At 37.4% G+C, this 27,922-nt stretch overlaps 1 long non-coding RNA gene across 1 annotated transcript; it reads left to right on the top strand.

The window, feature by feature from the left end:
• Positions 1 to 116: 116 nt before the first annotated feature.
• Positions 117 to 27,922, top strand: LOC122790389. Its single transcript, XR_006363011.1, has 5 exons — positions 117 to 143; positions 249 to 281; positions 11,991 to 12,017; positions 12,128 to 12,166; positions 26,884 to 27,922. It is a non-coding gene; the product is annotated as an uncharacterized LOC122790389 (long non-coding RNA).

The raw sequence follows: 27,922 nt of genomic DNA, 5'->3' as shown, positions 1-27,922 counted from the left end.
TCTTGTCAGCAAAGTTCTTGAAGATCATAAGGTACAAGTAAATACAGAGCAGCAAGGTCTAGTGGTGAAGAAATTAATATTGACTTATTTTAAGTATATTTTTCTATTTTTGACAGGGATCAGAAGGAGGTCCTGCATTTTAAGTGAGTTTGCATTTCATTTTTTAATGGAACTGTTTGTGTCTTGATATAAAAGATACACCGAGCAGATGCAAAGTAATAAAACCTATCTTTTCTTTTCTTTGTTAGGACACATGTATTACTGGAGACCTTGCTTCCGCTGTAAGTAAATGGTTTCTTACAGATGAAAATAAGAGCAGTCATCAGGGAGCGGGGTACAAAACCTGCTGTAAATTATCAAAATAGAAATTTACAACTATCACTAATGGAGAGATTTTAAGCTTCTTATAAGACTAATCTTGTGGTCCTTGGTTTGATTCTATCAGTATCCATTTGTTTACTGAGTAACTGAGCCTAATGAGTTTATCTGAATAACGAATGAAAACAAAACTAAACTACCAGCTGTTTTGAGAAGAACATATCAAAACAGGGAGCAGGCTCTCATATCTATGCATATAATCAGAAATGTCTGTGGAAAGTGACTCAGCAGAAGAGTATTGCAAACAAGTTGCATCAGCTTGGCAGTAGATTTCTTAAGATTAGATCCCTGCTGAGTGCAACTATTACAATTCCACATGTTTAAGTGATTGGGAAGGGACACTCTCTGAGGAATACAATCATGCATGCAGGCTAGAAAAGTGACTGTGAAGGGTTTAGAAAACCCAAAGAATCTAAGAGATTTGATTTGTCATTAGCTTCTCATTTCTCTCCAGCATTAGTCTATAGATGCTGTTTTCAGCGCTGAGGGAACCATATCCATTACCTTGCATCTAAACAGACTCATAGTTTGAAATCCCCTAATCCTAACAAAAAGGAGCTTCCCTACTTTGCTTTATCAGGGCCTCCCACTCAATGATAATAACAATATCTGAGGTATACGGACTGCAAAGTAGAACAAGACTGTTCATAATACTTACTCAAAGGTTTACCTTAGAGACATGGCATGTTATTTTTAAGTTTTATTTCATTTCGTTTTGTTAACAAAGACAGACCAATCCTGGGCCATCTTGCATGGCAGCGCCAGAACTACATTAAACTGATTTGCTGATTTAGTCACATGACAGCAGTATGCTTGCTCAAGGCAACTCAGTCTCTAGTCTTTATGTGAAATGATTTTTTTTTTGGTGGGGGGAGACGAGGTCATGTAAAACCAGCTTATTGCAGTCTGTCTCTCCTTTGCTATATTTTTTCTTCTGATTCTTGAGGCAGTATTATTTTATCTAATCTGGGAGCATTAAGACCTAACTGCTCAAATGTGAAAACATTAAGGCCTAACTGTTGAAATATGAGAGCATTAAGGCCTAACTGTTGAAATATGAGAGCATTAAGGCCTAATTATGTCGACTTTTGGCCAACCAGTTTAATTACTTCACATATTATTTCATCAGTGTGTTATGACCAGATACATTTCTGGGTTTTTGCAGATCAACATGGAGATGAACGCACACTGGGCCCTCACTGACTCTCAGTTTCATTGACAGTAAAGTAGGAATTGCACATTTTTGACTAGAGTGACTTGACAAGATTTGAACAGAGGCAGCATTGCTGTCACTCAAGACAGGTGAGTGAAAAGTAAGGCAGAGATGTTGCTCAGTAAGGTTTAGACAAGCTCATGGCAGAACCTGTGGATAGCCACAGGAGTACATGAGATGATAATTTATTTACTTATTTATTTATTGACATTTGTTGACTGGGAAAGTCCACTGGGCCAGAAAGTCCCATTTTCAGTGGAGGCCCGGGGAGAAAAGCTCCACAAATGACAGACATTTTTATCAATTAGCTTATACATTACAAAGTGTATTAGAAGTAAAAAGAAAATATTAACCAGTAAAAACTCCAAAAACAATTATTGACATTCTGTAAATTTTGGAATAAGACATTACATTTTGGAAAGTAATGTTATAAATTCTGATATAGTTGAAACAATTATTGACATTCGTACAATTTTGGAAACAGACATTACTCAATTGTAACAGTGTCACCGTTGAGGGGAGAAAACATTGTAACATAAGTTTGTCATATACCAGAGCTTTATAATCAGTGTTTTTTGGACTAAAACATTACAGGAAAAGACATTTTATGGATAGAGATAGATTAAGTGAATGCTAAGTAGAATGGGAATGAAGACTTTTAAAACGACCGAGGATCACAAAGTCAGAACAAGGACATTGTAAGGGTAAGTAGCAAGTAATAATTAATAATTAAGGAGGTTTACTCATGTTAATATAGGAGCAGTCTTGGTTATTCAGGTATAGTTCTTTCAGAGCTTTTTTTGAAAGTTAGTATAGAGTCAAGTTAAGTAATAGAGTGAGGGAGGGTATTCCATAGTTTAGCAATAGAATAGGAATAAAGGCATTGTCTGGCTCTTTTTTTTAGGTTTGGTTACCATCAGAAGGTGTTTTTTGAAGACCTAAGGTTAAGATTTGGGGTATAAGTTTGTATTTTTGTTTGAAGGGATGAAAACTATTTTGGGTTGTTGAGTAGTTTGTGGGTAAGAGTAAGTTGGGTAAATTGTAGGTAATGGGGGAAGTCAAGCCAGTTTATAGATTTAATGGCCAAGCAGTGGTGTGTGCGAGTTGGCATTCTAGAGACAAACTTAACTATCTTATAGTAGCATGATTGTACTTTGTTTGCAAGAGATGTGTGTAGGTTGGTAAAGACTGGGCTACCATACAGTAGAGAAGGGAGAAGCACACTATTAGCTAGTGTTAGTCTGGTGGCTTTGTCCAGATAGAGTTTGTGCCTATAAAGCTTACCAAGTTTAAAATGTTTTTTTTTTGATAGTCCTGAGTATGTGATCTTCAAATGTAAGTTTGTCATCAACACTGATGCCAAGTAATTTAGCATTCTTTACAATTTCAAGTTCAGTATTATTTTGTGAGAAAATTTTAAAGTCTGGAAGGGGTTTGGATGAGAAGAGTAACCGTTTTGTTTTTTTGGGCTTCAGTAACAATTGGGCCTCTGTGAGCCAAAATTCGATGGCAGAAAAAGAGTTTTGTGTTAACTTTAGAAGATCAGAGCTGTTATTAGCAGATGTGATTATGGTAGAATTGTCTGCATATTGTATAATTGTACTGGGATGCTTTATAGAGATTGTTAATGAATATATTAAAGAGTAAGTGCCCAAGGATGTTATTTAGAAATGTGGATTGTTTGCTTTGCCACCTGACAGATTGTTTTCTATTATTAAAATAGCTATGGAACCAGGTTAGGGTGTAGCCGGTTTTAGGCACCAGCGAACCCTGCGGTCGCTGGGGGCCCCCTGTTCCCTGGGGGCCCCCAATAACAGCAAGTTATCTTATCCTGATATTTTGTCACATCTGTAAAACCAACAAAGGCTAGTGCAGCACTCTTGCATACTTAAAAAACTATGAGGGTAATAACTCTTATTTATATCTCCCTTAAAATTCAAATATATTTCTAGTTGTAGTAATGGTGTTTTGTCAAGTAACAAGCATCAGAATGCCATTAAATATTTTACTACTGACATAGTGCTCCTGGCTTAGTTAAACCCTGCTTTTGGACATTTTCTCCACTAAAAATAACTACATAGCCTGCTTTTGGTCCCTGCAAAACCATGGCTTCAGGGGGCCACCTTAATCATCTTTGTCTGTGTGGGGGGCCTCACAAAAGCTGCTGCTGGTTGGGGAAAAATGAGGAATGAAAACTGCATTAATATCCTAATTATGCTCTTTAACATGAACAGGGCTGTGATATGACCCTGTTAGGATGAAGATGATAATGAACATGAACAATATAAGCACTAGAGGGATCAGCAGCCCAGAGTGACTTACCTCCATGCAAACTTTGGATTTTAAGAAGAGCTAATGCTTCCGATCATCAGGGATAGTTTCTCTTTCAGGTAGTTTTATAACTAATACCAGAACACCAGATATTATAACTCAATTTCTTTGCTTAAAAATTCAGTACAATCCCAAAAATAATAGAATAAATGCTCAGAATCAGAAATATGTTTAAATATTACTCTAATTCACTTAAAAAGTTACTAGAATAACATATTTTGCATCAACATCTATTTTTGGACAATAAGTATAAAACTCAGATGTCTGGATTAATTGACTGTTTGTAATCCTGAATGATTTTCCACCAAATCAGACTTTTTACAAAGGATAAAGCAAAAGTATGAGCAAAATCAGGGAAGGTCTGTGAAAGTAGGGACAGTGACAAGTATGCATTACTCCTCGATGAAATAAATCTTACTGCTTCTGCTGTTTGACGACTGCTAAACAGCAGTGACTAATCTGGTGTGGCAGTACCAATGTTGCACAAGGCATTGCTGTTTGCTGAAATAAGTACATAACTAGTACTGCTGTGGCTTATGCATATTTGTGTGTGTGTGTGTGTGTGTGTAAAAAACATCACTGATTGTTATCTGTGCATGCACCCAATAATGCCAGGACACAGACATTATTCTTCTGTGTATCAGTAAAAAATGTACCTAACAAGTAATTATATTTCAAAAGTAAGACAACATATATCACAGAACATTCAGACACTTAGATATTTTGGAGTCTGGTTGCCCCCACTCACCAGACTGTCCAAATGGATAATGGGGACTCCCTTTATCATCCTTGACTCTGTGGGGGCCCCCACCAAAGCTGTTGCTTGCTGGAGAAAAATATATCAATTTTCTGAATACGCTGTTTAACCTGAATGGTACTGAGATATGACCCTTTTAGGATAAAGCTAATAATAGCCTCTGTTTACAACCACACCCATTCTAAAACCAGCCCTGCTCAAATGTGTGTGTGTGTACATAAAGCTGCTCTGGGTTATGAGGGACTAGAGATTGTGTGGATATTACATCTTTAATTTTCATCACATTCAAACCTTAGAGGTGTGCACATAAAGTCATTATAGCTTGTGTTTGAGCTGAGGGCAGTGTTTCTCACAGACCTCAGAGGTGTACAAAGAAGGTTACTATAGCTTGTGTAAGAGAGGAGTACTGTTTAGGAGCAACAAATTTGAATATTACTGAAATCATTCTCACAATCACGTACTAGGCACATATACATGTGGCTGCCTTTGACGGCTGGGGTGAAGAACATTCTATGTATATGTATATCATCAGTCACTTGAAATATATGACAAAGGCAATTTAAATCTCTGCTTTCATCCCAGTCTAACACCAGAGGGATGCATAGGCAGTTTCTGTCTTTTTAGAGGGTTAGGGAGGTAGGCGGTATTTCCAGATAAGACTTAAATATTCTCACAACTACTGGCTTGTTAGTTTACTGTAAGCTACAATTTTGTCAGCTTTGAAAATTAAGCCTTGGGCACAAATTATGTCTTCCTTGAAAGAAAAAATAAGACTGAAATTCTTTTTTTTCTTCATAATTTTATTTAGGCCACCATTGGAGTAAAATGTTGAGAAAATGCTCTAAAATGCATCCCAGACCATCTGTAAACCTGTGGCTTCTTGGGCCCTGACTTGATTTATTTCCTAAATGGTTATTACTGGTCTGTCTTGTTCAGGAAAGGTGTCTTGAAAGGATGCAAGGAAAACTAAAGCTGAACCACAACAGTGAATTTCTTTCCTTAATCATAATTTCTGTTCAAGCTATTATTGGATGAAAATGTTGTGTAAAATGCACTTCAGAGCATATAGAAAGTTATGCCTTCTTGAAAAGCTTAGAGTAAGGCAAAATGTGAAAAAAGGAAGAAAAAAGTAACATGGATGGTATGGGGAGCCCAAAAGGAGAAGGACTCAGAGGAGATGACTGGGTGTGTGTGTGTGTGTGTGTGTGTGGGGGGGGGGGGGGTGATGGTGGGTGGTGTTGAAATGTAGGTCCAGTCATCATTTCACTTTAAGTCCAGACCTGTACATAGACTTGTTGCAATGTATCACTGTTGCAACTAAGTGCCAGTAACTCTAACTGCCTCTTTGTTAGACAGCTCAACATAGTGAAAGTGTGATACATAGACCTGTTGTAATGTAAAAGCTTGTAGCTGCAGGTCTGTCTGTGGATACTACTCCTAAAAGTTTGCAGCATGCAATAAAAGGTTGCTTAGGATGGATGGCATTGTTAGGATGATACTTATACTGGAAGTGCCTAGGGGGCCCCCATCTTGACATTTGCTGGGGGCCCCCAAAATGCTAACACCGGCCCTGGGTGGAGCAATTCATGGTCTCAAGTTGTAGAGTTAGTTTAGAGTGGGACACTGTATCAAAGCTTTTGATAGGTCGAGAAGTATAACTGAAGTAAGTAGGCCATTATCAAGAGCTTTGTTTACAGTGTTGGTAAATAAAAGTAAGGCTGTATTTGTGCTGTGTGCAGGATGAAAACTGTGTTGGGTGAGTGATAGTAAGTTATTGCCTGTAAGATATTTTAATAGTTGTGAATGGATACATATTTTGAGGATTTTAGAGAGTGGGGAAAGTAGAGAGGTAGGTCACTGGTGTTACCACCTTTGTGCAGGGGAGTAATAATATAGTTTTTCCAGAGTTGTGATACATATGACTCAGTGATAGATCGATTAATGAGAATGCTTATAGTGAGAGCTATAGAGTCTGCTGCTATTTTTAGGTATTCTGCTGGGAGGCCATCCGAGGAACGGGAGCACGGTTTTAGTTTAGAAAGCAGTTTATGTACTAGAGAAGTGGGAACTGGTTGAACATTAAAAGGAGGAATGGGAGGGGTATTATTTGAGTTGCAGTTATTCGTGTTGGATTTTGGGTTAGAGGAATGGTGGGAGAAGTTATTGTTGTCAGTGTTTGTCTTGGTTCCCGTACTAGTATTTGAAGTGAAATCATGGACAAGTTTTTAGATAGTTTCAACAATGTGAGTGTTGAAAGCTTGGACAATATCTTGTGGATCTTTATCAGCTGAAGGGGGAGGGTTGTACTGGTTCCCAGATTAAGAAGTGAGGAAACAGAATGCAGGAACATCTTAGGGTTGTTATGTTGGGTAGAAATCTTAGTAGAGAAATATTTTTTTTTGTCGTTGGTCACCTGCTTTTTGGCGAGGTTGCGTAGTTGCTTATATTTAAGTTATTTTGCGGGGTTTTATTCCAAGGCCATTGTTTCCATACTTATCCCTAGTAGTGAGTAGCTGTTTGATTAGTTAGCCAAGGGGCGTAATTATACTTAGTTCATTTAGTACGGATAGGGGCGAGACTGTTAAGAGTATCAAGAAAGAGTTTGTTGAAGTAATTAACTGCTTCATCTAGAGGAAGAGTTTTGATAGGGTACCAGTATAGGGATTTTAGACAATTCAAAAAAGTTTGTTGATTGAACTGAGAGAGATTCCTAGTTGAGTGTTCTATGAATGTAGGCTGGTAAATGGTTGCTAAATGTGTTTGGAAGGGTACCTGACTTGGAGAAGTGTTGTGGGTGAGAGACTAGTATCCAGTCTAGGGTTAACTCAATTTGTTTGCTTACTATGTGAGTAGGGTCAGAGATAAGTTGAGTATATTTATATAGATTTATGCTATTTGTTGGGAGTGGTGGATGAGAGCTTGCCAATTAATATTTGTGTCACCTAGAATAATGGTTTCAGTTGTTATATTGAGGGTTGTCCAGGACAGTAGATCTTCTAGGGTAGGTATATTTTGACCTGGGGGGGATTTAAAGTATGGCAATGCATATTTGTTTTCTGCTGTTGATGTGTAGGTTAGCCATTAATAGCTCAATATTGCCAGATGTTGGTAAGGGTTTGTCATACGGAGTTATAGTTAAGGTGTCACGATGAATTAGTGTAACACCTCTACATTTTTATGGGACCTGTCATTTCTAAGGATGTTATATCCTGGTGGGTTTATTTCAGTGTTTGATATATGTTGTGTTTAGCCAGGTCTCTGTGAGTGCCACAATATCTGGAGAGTACTGTGAGAGCCAGCCATGGAATTCAGTGGGTTTATTACATATACTGCATACATTGACAGTTACTATGCAAAGGTTTTTAATAGAGGAAGGGGAGTTATGGGCTGAAAGGGTATGAGGTCCGGGGTTGGGGTGAATATCACCACATAGTGAGAGGGCCTGAAATACCTGGAAATACCTGATGTTAGAAAACTGCAAAAAAAGCAAAATAAGACTGCTGAAAGTACTCATTCAAAGATTTACCCTAGAGATGTGGCAGGCTATCTTTGTTTAAGTTATATGTTATGTTGTTTTGTTAACTAGGATACCCCAATTGGGCATAATTCATTTTCATCAGAAAACCACAGAGAAAAGCTCCAAAACCTGCATAACGTATTCACATTCTAAAAACCTCTAACGTTACAGTATGACACGTTTTATCACATTATAGGTCACACAGTAATACTACCACAGAATAGCTTATATCAAGATACATTTTTAAAAAGTTTAGAGTATGACATAGGACATATGATGTATAAGGATGCAGAAATTATCTCACATTATTATCAAACTAAAATACACATTTCAGCCAGGACAGAGAAAATCCTGATAGATGACTACTGGTTTATTGCCTGGAAGATAAGGGACCTGAAGATTAGCAGGAGAGATATTAAACCTACACTTCTAGGACTTTAAGTTAGCTAGACTCTGCTCCCCTGACCAAGGGTAGACTGTTCCAGGTTTTGGAGACAGCAGTAGAGAAGTAGGAATCATTGTACTGATTATGTGAGGTCAGAGGTTTAGCTGGAATCTGATTTGTTGATTAGATAATATAATTTGGGGTATACCAATCAAGAAGGGGAGCTACAGAGAAGTATTTTTGTGGATGGTGGAATATAGTGTGTGCCATTTGAACATGGAGGCATACAATTTAATTTTTAACTTATGGCCAACTGTTAGTTTTCAGGGAGAGGTAATTACGTATTTTAGAGGGGTAGCCACAAACAAATTTGTAAATATGATGTACTTGTTGTAATTTGAATGTGGAGAGGTGCTGAGGTTGGTAAGGATGTCTAAACTGTACAAACGCTTGGGGTGAAGGAAAGTTGAGGTAGAAAGAAGCAAGATGCTCATGGCTAAGTGAGTTATAGAACTACACAATTCTGTAGATCATATCAAATCTCACTCTTTGTGAATGCAAGGGTTTAGCATATCAGTCATATCTGCAAAAGCTGCTTCTTTAAGTTCTTGAAAATTCATATTAATTATTTCAGTGATTCTGTCCCTCTGTATTAGCCTTATTTGACCCTTATTTTGTCGTTCTCCCAGCATCAGTTCCTTCTTCAGAGAATCCTGCCTTTGCATTATACAGACAAAAGGATTTTAATTTTATTTTTTACAATCAGACCTTTCACTGAAAAGCCTGTTTTTTTATCTCCTTGTGTATAACTGGGTACTGATTTGATCATCTTACATTTCACTGAATTCTCATTCTTTTTAAATACCACAGTTCAAAATCATCTGTTTTCTAGTCTATAGCATTAGTCATAGCCCAGTGCTTATAGCCATATATTACTACAGGAAACATAGCTTTTACTATATGGACATTTGCTGACAATGTGATGCATTTGATCTTTAATATCTTATTCAGATTTACTATAGTTTTCATTCCCATATAGAAGTAGTACTAAACATTTAGGTGTTAGTCTGAATTGAAATATATATATATTGTGAATATTGTGGAAAGCTGAGTCCCCACACTTCCTAACTAAATATTACCAGCTTAGAGGTCATATCACTGACCAAGGGTGACTGAAACAGTGAAATGTGCCACATACCCTTTGCACAATATTTAATTCCCTCACATTATCTTAGCACCAGTAGGGTTACCACCTGTCCCACTTTGCGAGGGACAGTCCCTCTTTGGGCAGTTGTGTCCTGACAAAAAATTGTAAAAATGGCAAATGTCCTGAGATTTTAGGACAAAATTATTTCCTATATTTTATGTAATAGTTGCATAAAACAGTTATTCTGTATCTAAAATACCTAAATGTTATAAGAAACAGAATAAGCAACTAAAATGCTACAAGAATAAGATTTTATTTAGGCAAAAAAGTTAAGTTCTATCCTTTGTACTGACCGTGGGTATGTGTCAGCCTGTAAAATCTGATGTTTGTACCAAAAATGTCCTACTTTGGTCATTTGAAAAAGTGGCAACCCTAAGCACCAGTTCTATTTATCATGAGTTTCTGCTCAAAGACACACTTCAAAACTTACTTCTCTTCACCTTTCCAAGATAAATTTTGCCACCAACCTCACTGTCTGAAATACACACTTATTACAACCTGCACAGTATTTCACTTATTCACATAATGTAACAATAATTCCTCTCATCCTACACATTACCAAACTTAACTTTATTTCCATGAACAGTACAGATATAAATTATAGTATTTTTATAGTCATTTACTGGCTCTTGATGAACAGTCAGTCATGATTACCACTAGTATGTCTTCTTCTGAGATCAGTCAAATGCAATGACCTGATGGGTCCAGTTCTTTATGAAGTAATATATGATAAATCCATCACTGCAGCATTTTTGAGTCATGACATTAGAAACAGACAATGAATGCAGCTATCATAACCTACTTTGGGGTATGGAAACCTTGAAATTAATCTTAATATTTATAGGGGTGCTGGAGATGTATCTCCTGCAGGGGACACTGTGCGTGCATAGGGGGATTTGCCGTGGGTAAAAAAAAATCTACTGTTTGCTTATTTGGTCTTCTAGGTTGACCAAAGACGTCAGCGGGCTTTGGTAAAATGTAATAATGATGATGCTAACCGTATTACTTCAAAACACAGCAATTAAAAAATGCAGGGCGTCACAGCAGACAGACTGAGAAGAACCTACAACATCATATTAAAAGAATCACAAGAGATTATTTAGCACTTTTAGATGTAAATGTTACAACAGAAGTGTATATTCTATAATATTGCTTTAAAATAGAAATGTTTATGATTTTTCTTGGATTTATTTAGTTTCTTTACAGGAAACCCATAATTAAATTTAAATGCTATATTAAACTGCTGCTATGCTATTAACTGTTACTACAAATATTAAAAAGATGGAGTGCATGGTGCACTGATTTCCACAAAATTTGTTTTTACTATATTCAGAATCCCTTGCATTTATATAGTATATAGGGTTCATTTTTGCATGGTGTATTTGTATGTAGCATTCATGCAAAAGTAATGCTGGGGATAGGAGATAAGGGTATGAAAGGCTTTAGCCATCACCAAAAGCTTAACTGAAATTGAATATTGTATGTAGCATTATTACTGATACAATTAATAATGTGGTTTAAAAGTGGCACCCTCATAGATCTAAATATCTTTTAAGTTGTGGATCACAGCACTACATCTTTTATGTGGGATAAAGCACTGACTATGACCCAAGTGATCCAAGTTTGATTAGTGGTTCAGGTACTTGATACAGGTGGAAGGTGAAGGGGGGTATGCTCATTGTGAGGGGGAGGGCAGTGCAGAACTCATTGCATGGCGCCACATGCCATCAGAGAATGGACAGTGCTGCAAAATGTGGGGCTGGGATAGGATAGACATTCAGGTCACCAACTCACCAATAGGTGCAAATGTACAGTGCACAGAGGAGGTACTGTGAACCTCCACAGTGATGCATAGCGCATGTTCCTCCATCTACAGATTAGTTTAGATTTGTCATAAAATCCTGTCATAGCAGGAATGCCAAAAAATGAAACAAGCAACCGAAATGGCTGCCTGGCCTCTCTAGATAGCTTTTGTCCTGTGATTCTGGGGCCTCCCACCATGAGGAAATGAATCAGCTCAAGTCCAGAAGGGGAAATTTTGATGGTTAGTGGTCAGGGGGTAAAAAGAACCTAGAAAAATATATCTTTGTCTGGGCAATTTTACTTTAGTTATAGACAACACTGAATTACATAAGTTGATGGGGTATATGAAAGCATTTCTTGCCAAAAACAGTAAAAAAAAACATTTTTTCTTTTGGACAGATGGAAGGTATAGGAGATGCAGATACCGTAAGTTTTTTGTTTGTTTTACATTGCATCTATAATTCATGTTTGGCATGCCTTAAGCACAGTTACAGCAGGCAAATACTTACATATTTTTTTTTCTGGTTCTTTTACAGGTTGGTACCCATTTTACTGGAGGAGATACTGCCCTCGCTGTAAGTCTATATTTTTAATAAAAATGAAAGAAAACATAAAGAATGCATATGAGTATGGGAAGTGGCTGTGAAATATTTTTCTAAGGGGATCAGAGTAACAATTAAATGAAGCCAGCCATAAGCCCATTTTTAAATCAGGCACCATAGGAAGGTTAGCATAATGGTTACAATATTTGCCTTACAGACACAAGGTGCAGGGTTTGATTCTCACAAGGGTTAATTGGCTAGGCTTAAAATGGCCCACAAGGGCAGTTAGCTTAGTACTAGTCTACGAATCTATATCAGTCTCACTGCTTTTGTTTCTCTTCTGCCACCTAGGTGAAAAATGGTATGTCAGTAAAACATTCTGTTTTATAAATTAAATCAAATGTCCGCCTGCTGTACTTTGTGTGCCTAGAAAGGGATATGGATTTGACAAGCACTCAAAATCTGAACTACAAAGTGAAGTGGTTCTGGGCATAACAAAGGCTACATACTCACTGGGGGTGAACCTATCACTGCATTTACCTAAAACAAGTCTCAGGACAAGCCTTTTCACCTGGCTAACAAATTAATATTAAATTAAAATTAGACTTCTTAAACCTACTGAATTAGATTGATGAAATATTTTCAGCAACCTTAAGGCTTAATCTTGTGTAAGCTCTCCTTACATCTTGAGTAGACTGGCTCTAAAGTTTTCAGATGTGGATATCCAAACTGATACTGAAGATCAGCTAAATATTAGCATACTGTTTGCCATTCCACACCATACCAGGCTTAGCAACAGTGATGTCAGCAAGAAGAAAGCAAAGTGTTTTTAGTTGGTGTGTCTACCACTCACCTGGTGTTTCAGAGGGTTTGCTGTGTCACTGTATACCTTACTGACCCAACCCCTTAGTGAATATAATACTGCACCCTGTAATCTTCAAATCAGTGTCTACTGAATTCCAAAGAACTGTACCCATGATCCCTGGAAATGCAAGCTTACAGGTGTGAGTGAAGAAATAAGCATTAAGTCCAACACAGCAGTACCTTTGAATACTCCCCATACTCTGAGGTACAGTAGTCTTACAACTGGTGTATTTAAGTAGCAATATTTTGGGGATGTGCTCCTCTACATTGAAAGTGGTGGGAATTTGGGGTGAAGAAGTCTCTGTTACATCTGGGTTTATTTCATCTTATTTATGTTTCTTTTTTTTATTTTTTGAAGTAATGGGACTCACACTTCAGCACCTTACATTTCTGAAACAGATGGAAAGATTACAGCTATTCCTGACTAAGAAAAATAAAAAAGTCATACAGTTGAAAGCCTGAACTATTCATAAATCTTTAGGAATTGTCATTATATTCTGATTGTTATAGGTTATACACGTGAACAATGCCTAATCTGTAATGTCATTTCTTGCCCTCTTCTACAGGAAATTCTGTGCCTGAAATATACCATGAGAAGAGCTAATACTGGAAGAAAGAATCTAATGCTAAAAATAAATATTAATAGAAAAAAATGTGACATATGAATTACACAATGCCTTCCAAAATCATAGAATACATTTCCTTTTACAATCAGAAATAATTCATTAACCTTCTTCAAAATTAATATTGGTATGCATTCAGGATGTAGAAGATATCAGCATGGGGCCGCATCAATCTAACTTCCTCATGGCCAGTAGGTTGTAAATTTGATTTTGGAACTTGTGACCCTAACATTTCATACTGTTATTCCCCCTCATAAATTGTTTTCATGTTAGAGTCTTGTCATAAATGCTCTACATTGCCACACCATGCATATTTTTAGAAGGTCTGCTCCAGGTGCAAGCTTTCAGTCTACCTGCACGTTCACCACATTCCCCTCTGTTCCTCTAAAAGCACATTTGGAACATGGTCTATAGTTTCACTCTTTGCTTACTTAATAAAAATTGTCATGCCCCTTTCCTTTCTCATATGCAGGCTGCATTTTGAATATTTTTTTACTTCTTCTTCTTCTATTTGCCATGAAACGTACCTGAGTATCTGCATTACTCTGAAAAAAATATTGCGTCTTCATCTATTCAGTCTGTTGTTGTTTGTAAAATCAAATCAAATTGTTCCCAGTAAGTGTTCAGACTCAAAGCTAACATCCTACAAAGGCTCTGACCCCTATGCCATGGAACCAACTAAAAAGTCTTGTAAATGTATATGGGCAAAACTTGAGCATTTGGAGAAATATAAATAGGTAAGAAAAGCAACTTACTATTTCAGTGGAAGGCTTGTGTAGATGTAAACATATTATTTGTTAAGTAAGATATACTTATGATATATGTCTGATACTTAAGATATAGGTCTGGCAGTTGGCTTAGAGGATTAAGGAGCTGTTTCCTGTGGTCCAGAGGTGCAGGGTTTGATTCCCTCAGCTTCCATTGGCTAACTATGTGACTCTGAGCAAGTGACTTAACCAAAAAACAGCTCCTGGGCTGAGTCTGAAAAAGGTCCATGGAAATCAGTGCTCTACCATGGAAAACAAATAAAATAAAAAATTATGAAGACATGCATCTGGAGCATTTCTCCCTGGGCCTCTGCTGAAAATTGACTTCCTTCCAAGTCTGACTTTCGCAGTTAACAAATGTAAAATAAATAAATAAACTGTATCATGATGCTTTTTCCAAGGAGCAGTAACACCCTTATTCCTAGTTAAAACATATACAGTGAATGATGAATTATCCTGTCCTATTTTCACTTTAACTCAGTTATTTATCTAATGCTCCTGAAATGTGAAGATTCACTCACAACAAAGGTAAATAAAGAAATCAGTGTTCCACATTTATAAATGGATTATCATGGAGAAGGTTAACCCTTTCTTTCAGAAACTGAGGTTGGAAGGGAAAGTGTGCTGAAAAGGACCATTGCAAACCTTGAAAACTGTAGTATACAGAAGTAACTTCTTTTTATTTAGGTAGCTGGGAACTCCCAAAGGGGGACATCTGTGGGATATCCCTTGACACCCTCCTGTGCATATGCTATAATGGGAAGTGACAAGAAGTGATAGTGGTGTTATCTGAGTGTTTGGTAAAATAACATAATTTTATATGGGTGATGCCTTGGTACTTTTAAGTATGTATTCCATCAAACATTTTAAAATATTTCTTAGTTGGCTAGAAATGTGATCCTCATTCTGAAAGTTGTTCTGACTCAAAGGCAGATATGAAATGCAGACTCCAATAGTTCACTCTCAGAGACATATACCTTAATCTTTTTAAATAAACTTAGGGATAAATATTTCCTAATTAATAAATGAAGCTGGTACTGATTAAGATAAATATTTTCTGTTTTCTTGTCCTAACAACAGGGATAATAAAGTCACAATTTTTAATTTTGAGCTAATGCCTAATTTCATTCCTAGAGTATCTCTGAATGTCACAATTAAAAGCTCTATAGGCCAAATAAAGCCTTTCTCTGGTGAATCAGTAAGCAGTTCTGAAGAGATTCAGAAATTTCAGCCTTGATCCGTATCCCATATCACTACAAACTGCAATTCATTTAGTAAATGTTGTTTAAACTTTCTCAAAAAATTGTAGCTTTTTCTTTGTACAGCAACAAAAGGGGAAATTATTCTCCCATAATGGATGTATTGCAGATTTAAAACGGCAAGTTAGTGTAAAAGTGTCTTTGGGTTATTCAGTCTTAAACAACAATCCCATATGATGGAGTGCTTTGCTTCATACCTTATTGAAGTTTTCTGTAAAGGTTGATTTCCTTGTGATAAGAATCTCTCATCTCCTTGATCTTTTCAAGAATCACTTTGTTTACCTTGGCTTGCAATTCTTGGTAATAGTTCCCCATATACAAGACCTTCCACTTCTGGATAGTAAGTTTAAGGCCAAGTTATTTTACCTCTCTATAAATATGTTCTAAGTGGTTATTAACTGGGTTGACGTCATTTGCTGTTGTTAATATAGTACTATTTTTTATACCATCAGTCTGTTGTGAAACCCAGCAGGAAGATGATGTGGGAAATGAGGCAAAAACTAAGTTAAACAGGATCAGACTGAAGACAGAGTCCTACTGAACTCCTCCATCAATGTTAGTCAAGTCAGAAGTTGGACTCAGAAGTATAACTCTTTGAGATCTACTTAGGCAAGAGGAAGCGAGGGCATCCAGCAAAGAGATGGATGGATTGTGTGAGAAAAGGCCTGAGACAGTCAGGCATGAGTGTCGAAGAAGGTAGGAGAGTGGCATTGTGTAGAAAAGGAGGAAAAAGGGGGTTGAGGATGATGATCTAATTATTAAATGCTTATTTACCTGTTTAATGATACATGGGTTTGCAAGTCAAATATTACAACATGAAGTTCCAGGTCTAAGCTGCACTAATACATTCATGGAAATCTACAGAGATGGTCAGTGTTGACCTCACTTGTAAGTAATCATGGTATAAAAGATAAAGATGTAGGGATTACTTATTGACAGATTGTAGGGTACGTGGAGGTGAAGGTTAAACTTAATGGTATTGATGGAAGGGTAGTTTGGTCTGATAGCTGCTATAAACATGAAAGTGGTTTATTGTTTTTATATCCTGGGAATGACCAGCTGAGTCATTGTGTGTACAATACCCATGGTAGGCAACTTTTGAGAATCAACAAAACTGTTACCTTTGTAGAAGATTATAAACTGGTACGTATTTGATTGATGAATTTGCCAAGAACAGTATAACTGTTCTTGGCAATTATAATACAGTATAACTGTACAACTGGAAATGCCGCAAATATACCTCACAAAGAGGATTACTGGCCTCAAACAGATGCCTTATGCAGACTGCCTCAAAAAACTCCAGCTTTACTCCGTCGCATATCGCCTACTCAGAGGCGATCTCTGCCTAACATATAAAGCTTTGTCAAACCCAGAGCTGTTGGACATGCTCCACTTAAAGAAATCCCAATCCCTCTGAGCTACACACTCTAGGGACCTAAACCTTGTCACCACAATAAACATAACATGCTGGAGGGATAGATTCCTGTTCCAGAGACTTTCCATACTCTGGAACGGACTACCTATCTATGTCAAACAGAGCTCCTCATTAGCACTCTTCAAGAAAAATGTTGATGATTGGATGGGTAATAGGAAATTCACCCTGGGGATCACTTCTGTGGTTCTGCTTGACAGGGGCACAGGAAAATAATTTTCTTGGGTGGCGAAAGCCAGGGTACCTTTTTGGCTAGGCTTGTATAGGCCCTAGGGCCAATAACCTAGTACCTACCTATGAACCTATGAACATTATGACATTGTTTGAAAGGCAAGGGATATGGTAATAAGGTACCTTCAAGTAATTTATATGGCATGCAGAAATCAAACATAGACAAAATAAATTCAGATGTAAACATATTCACCTTCTTGTCGGCTAATGTGAATTTATTCATTAATTTTTTGTGTTGAAAAAACATGAAGTAGAAGAACACATTTACTAATTAAACTAAAACAATGTCTATGCCATCTTGTTAGGAGTGCAGTGGTTTCACTTGGAAATGAAGAACAGACTTCCTGGCTACCCACCATGCAGTGGTCTTAAGGCTGGGAACCTTGACAACAAATTGCACAAACTGCTCACTCTGGACAGTATAGATATCTGTGCTGTTACCGAGACTTGGGTTAAACCTGGAGGAAGTACAGTTCCTTCCACATATTTAGCCAAAAGCAGCACAGACAGGAACTAAAGGTGGAGGTGTCTCAATGTATAATAAAAGCAAATAAAACTTTAGGTTAGTTGAACAGGATGATGCCTTAGAGTTCATCAATGTCCAAGACTCCGGAGACAAGGTTACCTATCATGTTCTGGCTAGCTACAGGTCACCATCTATGAACTGCAAAGGTCACAACTCTTACCTAGACCTAGTAGAGGTGTTCACCATCTAATAAAATACCATATTCATGGGAGACTTTAACTACCTTTCTATAGACTGTGAAATGTATACTGCATCTAAATCACAGGGACTATGTTTCCTTGACTTTGTCAACACAAACACCCAGGACCATATAGTGCATTCTCCAACCAGAGGATCAAACATATTGCACCTATTACTCACCAACATGGAAAAGAGTTGCATCCCCACCTATGTCACATCCTCATTGGTGAAGTCAGACCACAGAGCTGTCTCCCTTGAAATAAAAGTCAACCAGGAAACCCAACTAAACCTGCAACATTTAGGAACTGTAGTAAAGCAAACTACATCTGATTAAGTGACATTTTTTCAAAATTCATGGCTGCCCCAAAACCCGAGAATGTGGCTTCCTGTGCAGAAACCCTGTACAAACATGTAAATGGCTGCTGTACCTTCCAGAAGTACATGCAGATCTAACACCAACCTTATATAACAAAAGAAAAAAAGCCATGGCCAAAATCAGAAAGAGCAACTCTCATGGAGACAAGAGTTCTCTGATTCAGTTAAACAAGAAATTAAGATGCCTAATAAAGTCCAACAAGTCCAATTATAAGGTCAGGATAACCTCCCAGGCTAAGGACAATCACATGGTCTTCTTCAGCTATGTCAGAAACCTTAAAGGTAATACTCAGCTGTGTGTAGAACTGGTGATAAATGGCACAACCTTAACTGATCAGGGTAACATAGCAAATATAGTAGCTTATAAATTTAGCTCTATTTCCCCCCCCCTCCCCTCAACTACCCCCTGTGAAATCCCTTCTGTCATATCCCCCCAACTATCAACATGAAGCAGGTCCTGGAGGTGCTCTTTTAGGTCAAAAACACTGCTTCAGTGAGCCCTGAAAATATTCACGGTTGCCTCCTAAATAGCTTAAAACATGACCTAGCAGGACCACTTCAGGCAATCTTCAACTACAGCCTCAAAACAGGTTACATGCCAGGTGAATAGAGGGCTGAAGTGGTTATTCCTCTTCATGAAGGTGGACCATCAATGGACTCCATGAATTATAGACCCATCAGTCTGACAAGTTTAATATACAGAGCCATGGAAAGAATTATTATGTAAATGATCAACAAAGACATTGGCAATCTACAGACACTGGACCCATCCTAGTTTGGCTTTGTTAAGGGAAGATCTTGAAATTTAACCTGGTAGACTTCTTTAAGAGGATCACTATGGTTATGGATGAGGGGAAAATGGTGTACACCACTTATCTTGACGTGGCCAAGGCATTCGATACAATGCCTCACTCAGATATTGTTGAAAACTTTCAGAAGTAGGCATAAAACCTTACATAACTTGCTGGATTTCCAAATGGCTCACAGGCAGGACCCAAGAAGACAGGATTGGTGGGACCACCTCCACCAAAATATCAGTCACCATGGGAGTTCTCCAGAGCTCTGTGTTAGGCCCACTTCTGTTTGGTATCTACTTCTTGGAGGTCAAAGTTAATGTCAGAGGCCACTGGTTCACCATGTTTACAAATGACTGTAAATTGGGCAAAATCAACAACATCCAACAAGAGGGTCTAACACAAACAAATGACTGGTGTGAAAGCCACGGATTAAAACACAATGCAAAGAAATGCATTATAGTGCCCTTTAGGAAATCATCCACCCATGCTAATTACTTCATGGCTAAAACACTCCTAAGAGATTACCTGATATTTAGAATTCTGGGAACATATGTAGACAGTAAGCTGGAGTTTGATCAATATGTAGCCAGAACAGCAAGAAAATCATTCTAAGCCACCCAATTCATAAGCGATGGTCTGCCATCCTGGTCCAAGGAGGTAACAGTACCAATCTCTTCAACCTTTACCAGACCCATCATTGAGTAAAATGACCCCTGTGGCATATACTGAACCAAGCACTTGTACTCAACCTTTACCAGACCCATCATTGAGTAAAATGACCCTTGTTACATATACTGATCCAAGCACTTGTACTCAACCTTTACCAGACCCATCACACAGTACAATGACCCCTGTGGCATATACTGAACCAAGCACTTGTACTCAACCTTTACCAGACCCATCACTGAGTAAAATGACCCCTGTGGCATATACTGAACCAAGCACTTTTAACAGTTGGAAAGTCCTCAAAGGTTCCTCACCAGGAGACTCCAGTGTATGAGTACCCTGCCCTATATAGATAGTCTTAAGGTCCTATCTCAGTACTCTGTCTCCTACGGGTTACTGAGAGGCAATCTATGCCTAGCATATAGGGCATTTTCAGATCCATCTCTAAAGGATCACTTGCACATCCAGAAACACTAGATCTAAGAACCTGAACTGTGTCTTCGACATAAATAGAGCCTACTTGAGGGACAGATATGTGTCTCAAAGGAGCCCCGTCCTATTGAATAAGCTCCCCATCTGCATGTAGCAGAGTTCATTCCTGACCCTATTCAAAAGAAACCTTGACTATTGGATGGGAATCACAAAATCACTCCTGGTCTGACCCCATGTCTCGGATGGACACAGGTCAGTAGTAAGTAAATTAAACCCCAACTAACATACCTTTCCACATAATCCTTAGCTACTTCTTTACTAACATACCCCACCATATAGGCATCCAAGGAACTCTGGGGAAAAAAATGGATTAGGTTGCAAGGCTAGGCTTGTAAAGACCCTGGTCGTCATTAGCCTAGTATAAATACATGAACCTATAAACATACAAAAGGTCTTAGATTTTGTGGTTAGATAAAAATGCTGGTAGTTAATGTTTTCAAACTATCTATCTATCTATCTATCTATCTATCTATCTATCTATCTATCTATCTATCTATCTATCTAATCTATCTATCTATCTATCTGTCTATCTATCTATCTATCTATCTGTCTTTCTGTCTATCTATCTATCTATCTATATAGCCACCCATCCATCCATCTGTTGATGACCGGCTTAGTCCCACTAGCCTAGTGACCTCTTTTTATGGGAGATCTCTGGTGGTATTTATACTACTAGTTAGAAGAGAAATAAAGAAAAAAAAAGTGTTTTGTCTAATAGAACAATACTGATTTATATGTTACATAGTTTGGTGTCAAACAAGATGAATAAAATCATTTAGAAACATTAATAATGAGTGCTGAATACATGTTAGATGATGGTGCATGTATTAGGGAGCTGATAAAGCTGCTACTTCTTTTACTTTTAAGTCTCAACTAGGGGGAGCATTATGCAAACAGGGTCAGCAGGAGCAATGAATCAGAACTAGGAAACTGATAAAGACGATGATCTCACAATTTAGTGGTTAAAGCTTTAATGCAGCAGTTTTAGCTCAAGAAGCAAATTTATATGAGTGTAGAAAACACACTAGAAAATGAAAGTAATGAAGGTTCTGTTTTCTCTTTGACGTCATGTTGACGTCATGTAGCACCATCCAAGTTTCAGCTGAGGACAATTCATTTTTATTTGCTCTTGAATTGGAATGTGCTTTAATTCACTGACGGATACAGGTAATTAAGACTTGTAGTACAGGCTGTCTCACAGAAATGCCATTTGTTGGCATGATGGGTTAGAAATGTATTTAATTATTCAACTGAACTGCTGGCCTGGTGGTACTGGTAAAATCTTACCCTGTGTAAATGCCAGTTTATTATTATTGTTCTAATGGTGATTCAATAACACCTATGCTACAAGGCGCAGGTCATGCCTGAAATGGTCCTTTAGGTCAGCCCACTAACCTTGTTAATAAATAAACATGCAATAGACTGTGGGAGTCATTTATCAGCTTTTTCTGGCAAGTTATGATGCATCATTGCATCCTTTTCTCCTTCCTTCTTTGACTCAGGTATGTACAATGACAGATTAAAATTTTTGAAAGCACATTAAGGAAAAATCCCTTCCTGTTCTTAAAATAAGTACCTTGATACCTTTAGCATTCACAGGACCTAAGACCAGAACAAGTAGAGGATGATTTGGTTTAAATTTCATTTGAAAGTTATCATTGTAGAAGAATAACAGTTCTTTCATGCTGCAGAACTGTGTCATAACTTAAAATGTACACAGATACCCAGCCTGGGTACAGAACTCACATGAAACTTTATTTGCTATCATTGGAAGTATATAACATTTTGAGCCATCAGTGTCTTTCACAGTTTAATTTACTGCTAACTTGTGCCCAATTTAATTTGTCAACAGTCTCATCTGACGTAGTAATTTCATACAATCCTTCTGAAGTTTGTGAAAATGTTTCATACAACACTTTTATCAGTCCCTGTATTCCTAGTACTCATTTTTCTTGCCCTTTTGTGAACATTATAACACAATTGTGTATTCATTTCACAGTTTCACACCTTACAAAACTAACACTTTTATTTTTTGGGCAAGCAGCAGTGATATGGAAAAGGAAATCCTTTCTTGATATACAGGATTACATTTTATAGATTTGGAACATATATAGATAGATAGATAGATCACATATGGAGGGGTGAGCAAGGCCCTGACTACTTCTATTTTCCCTGCCATCATAAACACCCTAACACCCTCCCTGACTTTCTTTGATTAAAAGTATTCAAGTTTCCATCTGCTTCTCAGCATTGCAGATTTTTCTTCAGGTTGACAGTTTTCAATCTCTTTAGTAAAGTGCATTTTAAATCTCTCATACTGTCTTTATTTGCAAACCAATGTCCTTACCTACCCCAGAATATTGTGAGATACAGATCATGGTGCATTTTAAATTTGTGGAACCAACCAGGACATGACTTAAACTTTTCAGAATGACGGCACTTGGACAAAGCTAGTGATGAATGGTTGCAGATTGGTTCTTTATCTGTGACTACTCCACAGTCAGGTTTTCTTTTTGTTCATAATTCAGATCAACATGACTTATCTAACAGCATTATTATATTTATTCTTTAATTTCCACAGTTTTCAATTGTCCCTATGCTGTGCGAAGCCTGTAGTTTAAAGATTCTACTGCTTTTTATAAAATTAATGCAATTTATTCTGTAACAGAAGCAGTTATGTCGACATTCTGCAAGCATAGTGTCTTTTAAGGAGAATAACATTAATTAACGTTAAGATTAAATAACATTAATTTAAGCATGGGGGGTTACATGCAGAGCAGAACATTTATGTGACAATAATGGTCACACCTGAAAGCACATGCTTTGTGTGATAATGGGACTTCTTGTTTCTTCATCTACTTAATTTTTTTTTAATCTTTTTACCTCCATTGCCCACTAACAATCAAGTTTCCCCAAGCTTGCCCTGATTCCCTGGCAGAGGGGACCATCATCCTTTTAAAGACCCACCAGGGGAGTCTTGTATCGAAGACTGTCATCTGGGCAAACATCAGAGATGCTTTGTTCATAGGTGATTACTAGGCTAAAACAGTTTTTACATGCCTAGGCAATAATACCCAGGATATGACAGTGCTATATCTTAATTCCCCAAATATGGGATAGGCAGTATGAGGGTAGTGGGTCTTTGGGTGTTGGAGCCCTGAGTCATTTTTCAGACTGAAGGCTATGATTACGCATTTTGTAGCATTTAGTGTCAGGCCATGGTTCTGGCACCAGTTGTTTGTTATTTTTTTGTCTGTTTGTAGGATGTCAACATCCCCAGCTTACAGCCCTCATTGAACTTGGTGGGCCAGAGGCCCCCAACACTGGCCTTCACTTCAGAGAAATATTTATCAAACAGGCAGGGTCCCACACTGAGCCCTGTGTGAAAACTCTAGTAACAATTTTGCTATTAGTGTTCTTGTGGGCATCCTGGAATTTGTATATTAGCCCTAATCCCGTCCCCGGTGGTGATGTACCCACCCATTAAAGCACAGGGGCTGCCTATGCCCCTCATTATCTGTGCATGTGCACTTCTTTGCATTCAAGACAGGGATCTATAGTTACTGACTTGGGCAGCCATAGTGCATGTCTTTCCTGATTGACTGACCACTGCTTTTGGTGTTATATGCAACCTCTGTCACACTACATTGGAATAGCAGAGATGTTGGCTGGGAATCAATACCCTCCCTCCTGCCAGAATAGGCACTGTCCATCCTTCTATGCCAATCCATCAATTGTCCAAGAAGCTAATCAAATGTGGGTCACCTGGGTCATAGTCAGGGCTTTATCCCTCTACATTATCAGAATAGGCAAGTCCATCCTCCTCTGCCAGCCCATCGATTGCCCAGGAAGCTAATCATTGTGGGCCACCTGAGTCATAGTCAGGGCTTTATCTCTTTATAATACCAGACTGGCTTTTCTTCATCCACTTATCACCCTGCTAATTATAAAATGTTAACATTTGCATTTATGTAGTAAGTTATCTTTCTTAGATAAAGAACAGGACAGTCAGTCAGACAGACAGGCAGTGGACTGGGGTTGAGTAATGACGCAAGTTCTAGATGGCTGACTTTTGTGAAAAGGTGAAGTAACAGATGCCAGCTCATTTTTGTTATTCAGACAGCATGGACCTGGTTGGTAAGGGTACTACATGTTTTTCCTGCTAGTGGAAACTTGGGAGTATAGGATCAAAAGTGCTTAATTCATCTGAGATCATGGGTGTTCTGATGCCTAAAACAGAACAGCAAACACAGGAGTATATGAACCTTGTCACTCACACATGCTGTTGCATACCGTCGCAATCCCTCCAAAGACCTTACCTATGCTGGGGAACAAAAACAAAATGTTTATCAGCCTACCATAACATGACCTATCCCACATAGAGCTCCAACTATCACATCTTCATGAGAACCAATATGTGCCACAGTGGACACGGCAAAGAACAGCAATTCAATAGCAGAAACAGCAAAAAAAAAAAAAAAAAGTTTTAAAGTTTGAAAACAAAACACATAAGCTACTCCTATGCTAAACTGTCAGAAAATGGATAAAGTAGATTAAAAGCAATTGCATAAACTCTATGTACTTCTGATGAGACTTAGAGTTTTTTTAGCATGAGGTATAAACAATCTGTATAGTGTAACATGTCTCTGTCATAGTGTTAGGAGCATGAAGAACTCTGCAATACTGTATCCAAATGCGGTCTGCAGTCTGTCAGTTTAATTAAACACAGATAATTTTTAATGTCAGAAAAATCAGCAAAGTAATTTCAAAAGCAACATGTCTTCTAGCTTCTGACATACGAGGTCAGAACAAGTAATAGTCAATGAAAGCTCTGATCTTATTTCATATAAATTTTGCTATATGTAAAGAACTCATCAGTGGTGCTAGAAAGTATTTATTTAGGATTTGGTGAGAAATATGAGTGGTGCATACATAATGTGCTGGTTTACAAGGATAATTAAGGAAACTGCAGAAGTAACAATACTACAGTAATAGTATTACAGTAAAGTGAATAATATGCAGGGAATGAATTAGAACAGGATTCATAGCACATGGAAGAACACTAAGTGAGAATACAATATGGCCAAAAATATAGCACAGTTAAGCAAATTCATGATAGAGCAGATAAACAGAGATCCTAATTGATAAACATACTTCATATGAGGAATTCTAGGACATGGCAATCTTCTACATACATAAGACAGAGTCACATGTGATACTACACATAGTGCAAGGAAACAGTGACATAAACAGGCAATCAATATAACAAGGGGTGAATAGAATAACTGTCTTTCAGCTTTTCTCGGTTAGGGGTCGCCACAGCAGAACTCCGGTCCGCTAATGGTTGGCAGTAGATTTTTACGTGCTGGCTTGCCGGGCCTAACGCACAACCTTCAATGAAGGAATGCCCATTCACGCATGTCGAGACACAGAAGACACTCTAACTGAGAATCGAACGTGCAACGTCTAACTGTGAGGCGACAACGCTACTGCAGCACCACCACCGCTATGTTGTAAATATAAACCAGAGCTAATTAGAGGCCAAACATGGCTATTTTATTTTTTTTAATTTTTTACACATTTTGTTATTTTTATTTGTTATCCAGGTATCCCAGTGGATACAAATGTCCCTTTTCAGGGCAGCCTGGGAGTACTGTCTAGGTAATTGTCTACATCAGAGTAATATCATTTTTAAGCAGAAATATAAAGAATTAAAGCCAGGAGTACAAGATGAAGCACATAACCTTAATCATCTGAGCTAAACTGCTAGGAATTATTTTTTTGACAATGTCTCAAACTGCATTTCCTGCACATTCTTGCAAGAAGATGACATTTATTGTATTGACACATTGGAAATTTGCAATGGAAGGAAATATCTGCCCTGCACCACTTCTGTCATACATATTTTAAAATCAGAAAGCAACGATTAGAGAGTGTATCATTAACATTACCATTTTGTTCTTACTATGCCAAGTTAATAGCACATCTATAACTTTTATTATTATGGATAAGGTACCCTCTGATTTCAGCCTTGGTGATCTATTGTTCATCACTGTTGAGTATAGTTGACTCCACACTGGGATACATATATCAAACTATAAGTCAGTAGATGTTTCAAAGTATGTCTGACATCTAAAAATAGATACACAATTAAACATTGAGTACAACGACAGCTAATTGGCAAAGCATAGAGCCACTTCAAAATCTGCAGGCATTTCTCAGACTTTTCAAAATCTCAGCATTTTAATGATAACAACTAGTAAATGAATCATGTTTAAATGAAATACTTGGCTTTCTAGATGGTCACAGATGGGGAAAAATGCAGATTTAGCAACTACTGGCCATAGCAGAAGAGCAAAGTATATGGCAATGGGACAGGAAGCAGTCATATTTATTTTTAATAAAGTGTATTGATATACCACTAAATAAATGACAAATATATTAACTAAATAAAACCCATTTAGAATACCAGTAACCCCTTTTTGGCTTGTGCTTGTATGAAGTCTTGTCACTAACATTTCTTTTTAAATTAATTTAGATTACCAGCGTTACTATTGTACCAGGTGTAGCAGCTATACCCGCTATCTCAGACACTGGCACTGGTGATGTGACCTTTACAGCTTCAGCAATGGAATATTCTTTAACAAATCTGCATCTGTAGAGTGGAGATTCATCTTTAAATGCCTTTGAAACTGCATCTCTGCTACTTCTATTTCAGTACTATGAAGCATACTCTGTGAAAGGATATGTAGGGATCAACAAGAAACAGTATCACCAAAGAAAACAAGTATGGAAAATAAAATTAAAGCATTGCTATTCAAACAAAGCTATAATGTGTCATTTCAGAGCGTAATGTATACACTCGCAACAGAATTTTTTTTACCAAGGTAAAAGTTCAAGAACAGTAGCATTTCATACTTTTTAGACAACTTTAAGGGATAAATGGATTTTATCTATGAATTATGGAAATAAGAATCAAATTAATTCCATTTATTAACATGGTATGTTACCATTGGTTATTTCATAATATGACAGTTGGAAAAATAAATATCACATTCCAGAAACTTCTATGTTGACTCATACTAGTATAAAACTTTAAATGAGCTATACAAAATTCAGCACTATTGTTGGATATGTTTGTGTTTCAAATAAACCATGTAAAATAATTATATTTTATGTTTAAATTAACACTTTAACAGGTTTTATAAACAATCTGACATGCTGTAGGCATGTTCAAAGTTATATTAGGAAAGTCTGATGTTTTGTACAGACTTGATTGACAGTTACGCAAAATCATGTTACTAGGTTTTCTTTCTTGAAACTGTGTAGTAATAAAGTCGCCTTTTACATTTTATGAGGAGGGTTTAGCAGTCTATGCTTTGTTTGGGGAGATGCACATTAGGAATCTACTAATGATGACCTTTGAACTTGCTCTTCTGCATATGACTCTTTGCATTGCAGGCTACTGCCTGTTATACTTGTAATAGTAATATTTCTGTAGTTTTTCGTTGCTGTGAACTGCCTATGCTATTAATAAAATAAAATGAAAATTAAAATAAAAAAAGAAGTTAAACTAA

The sequence above is a fragment of the Protopterus annectens genome, chromosome 16.part0, assembly GCF_019279795.1.
Source record: "Protopterus annectens isolate FY-2018-M chromosome 16.part0, PAN1.0, whole genome shotgun sequence".
NCBI classification, from domain to species: Eukaryota; Metazoa; Chordata; order Ceratodontiformes; family Protopteridae; genus Protopterus; species Protopterus annectens.
The sequence above is the reverse complement of the archived record's forward strand: the minus strand, read 5'-3'. Positions and strand labels throughout refer to the sequence as shown.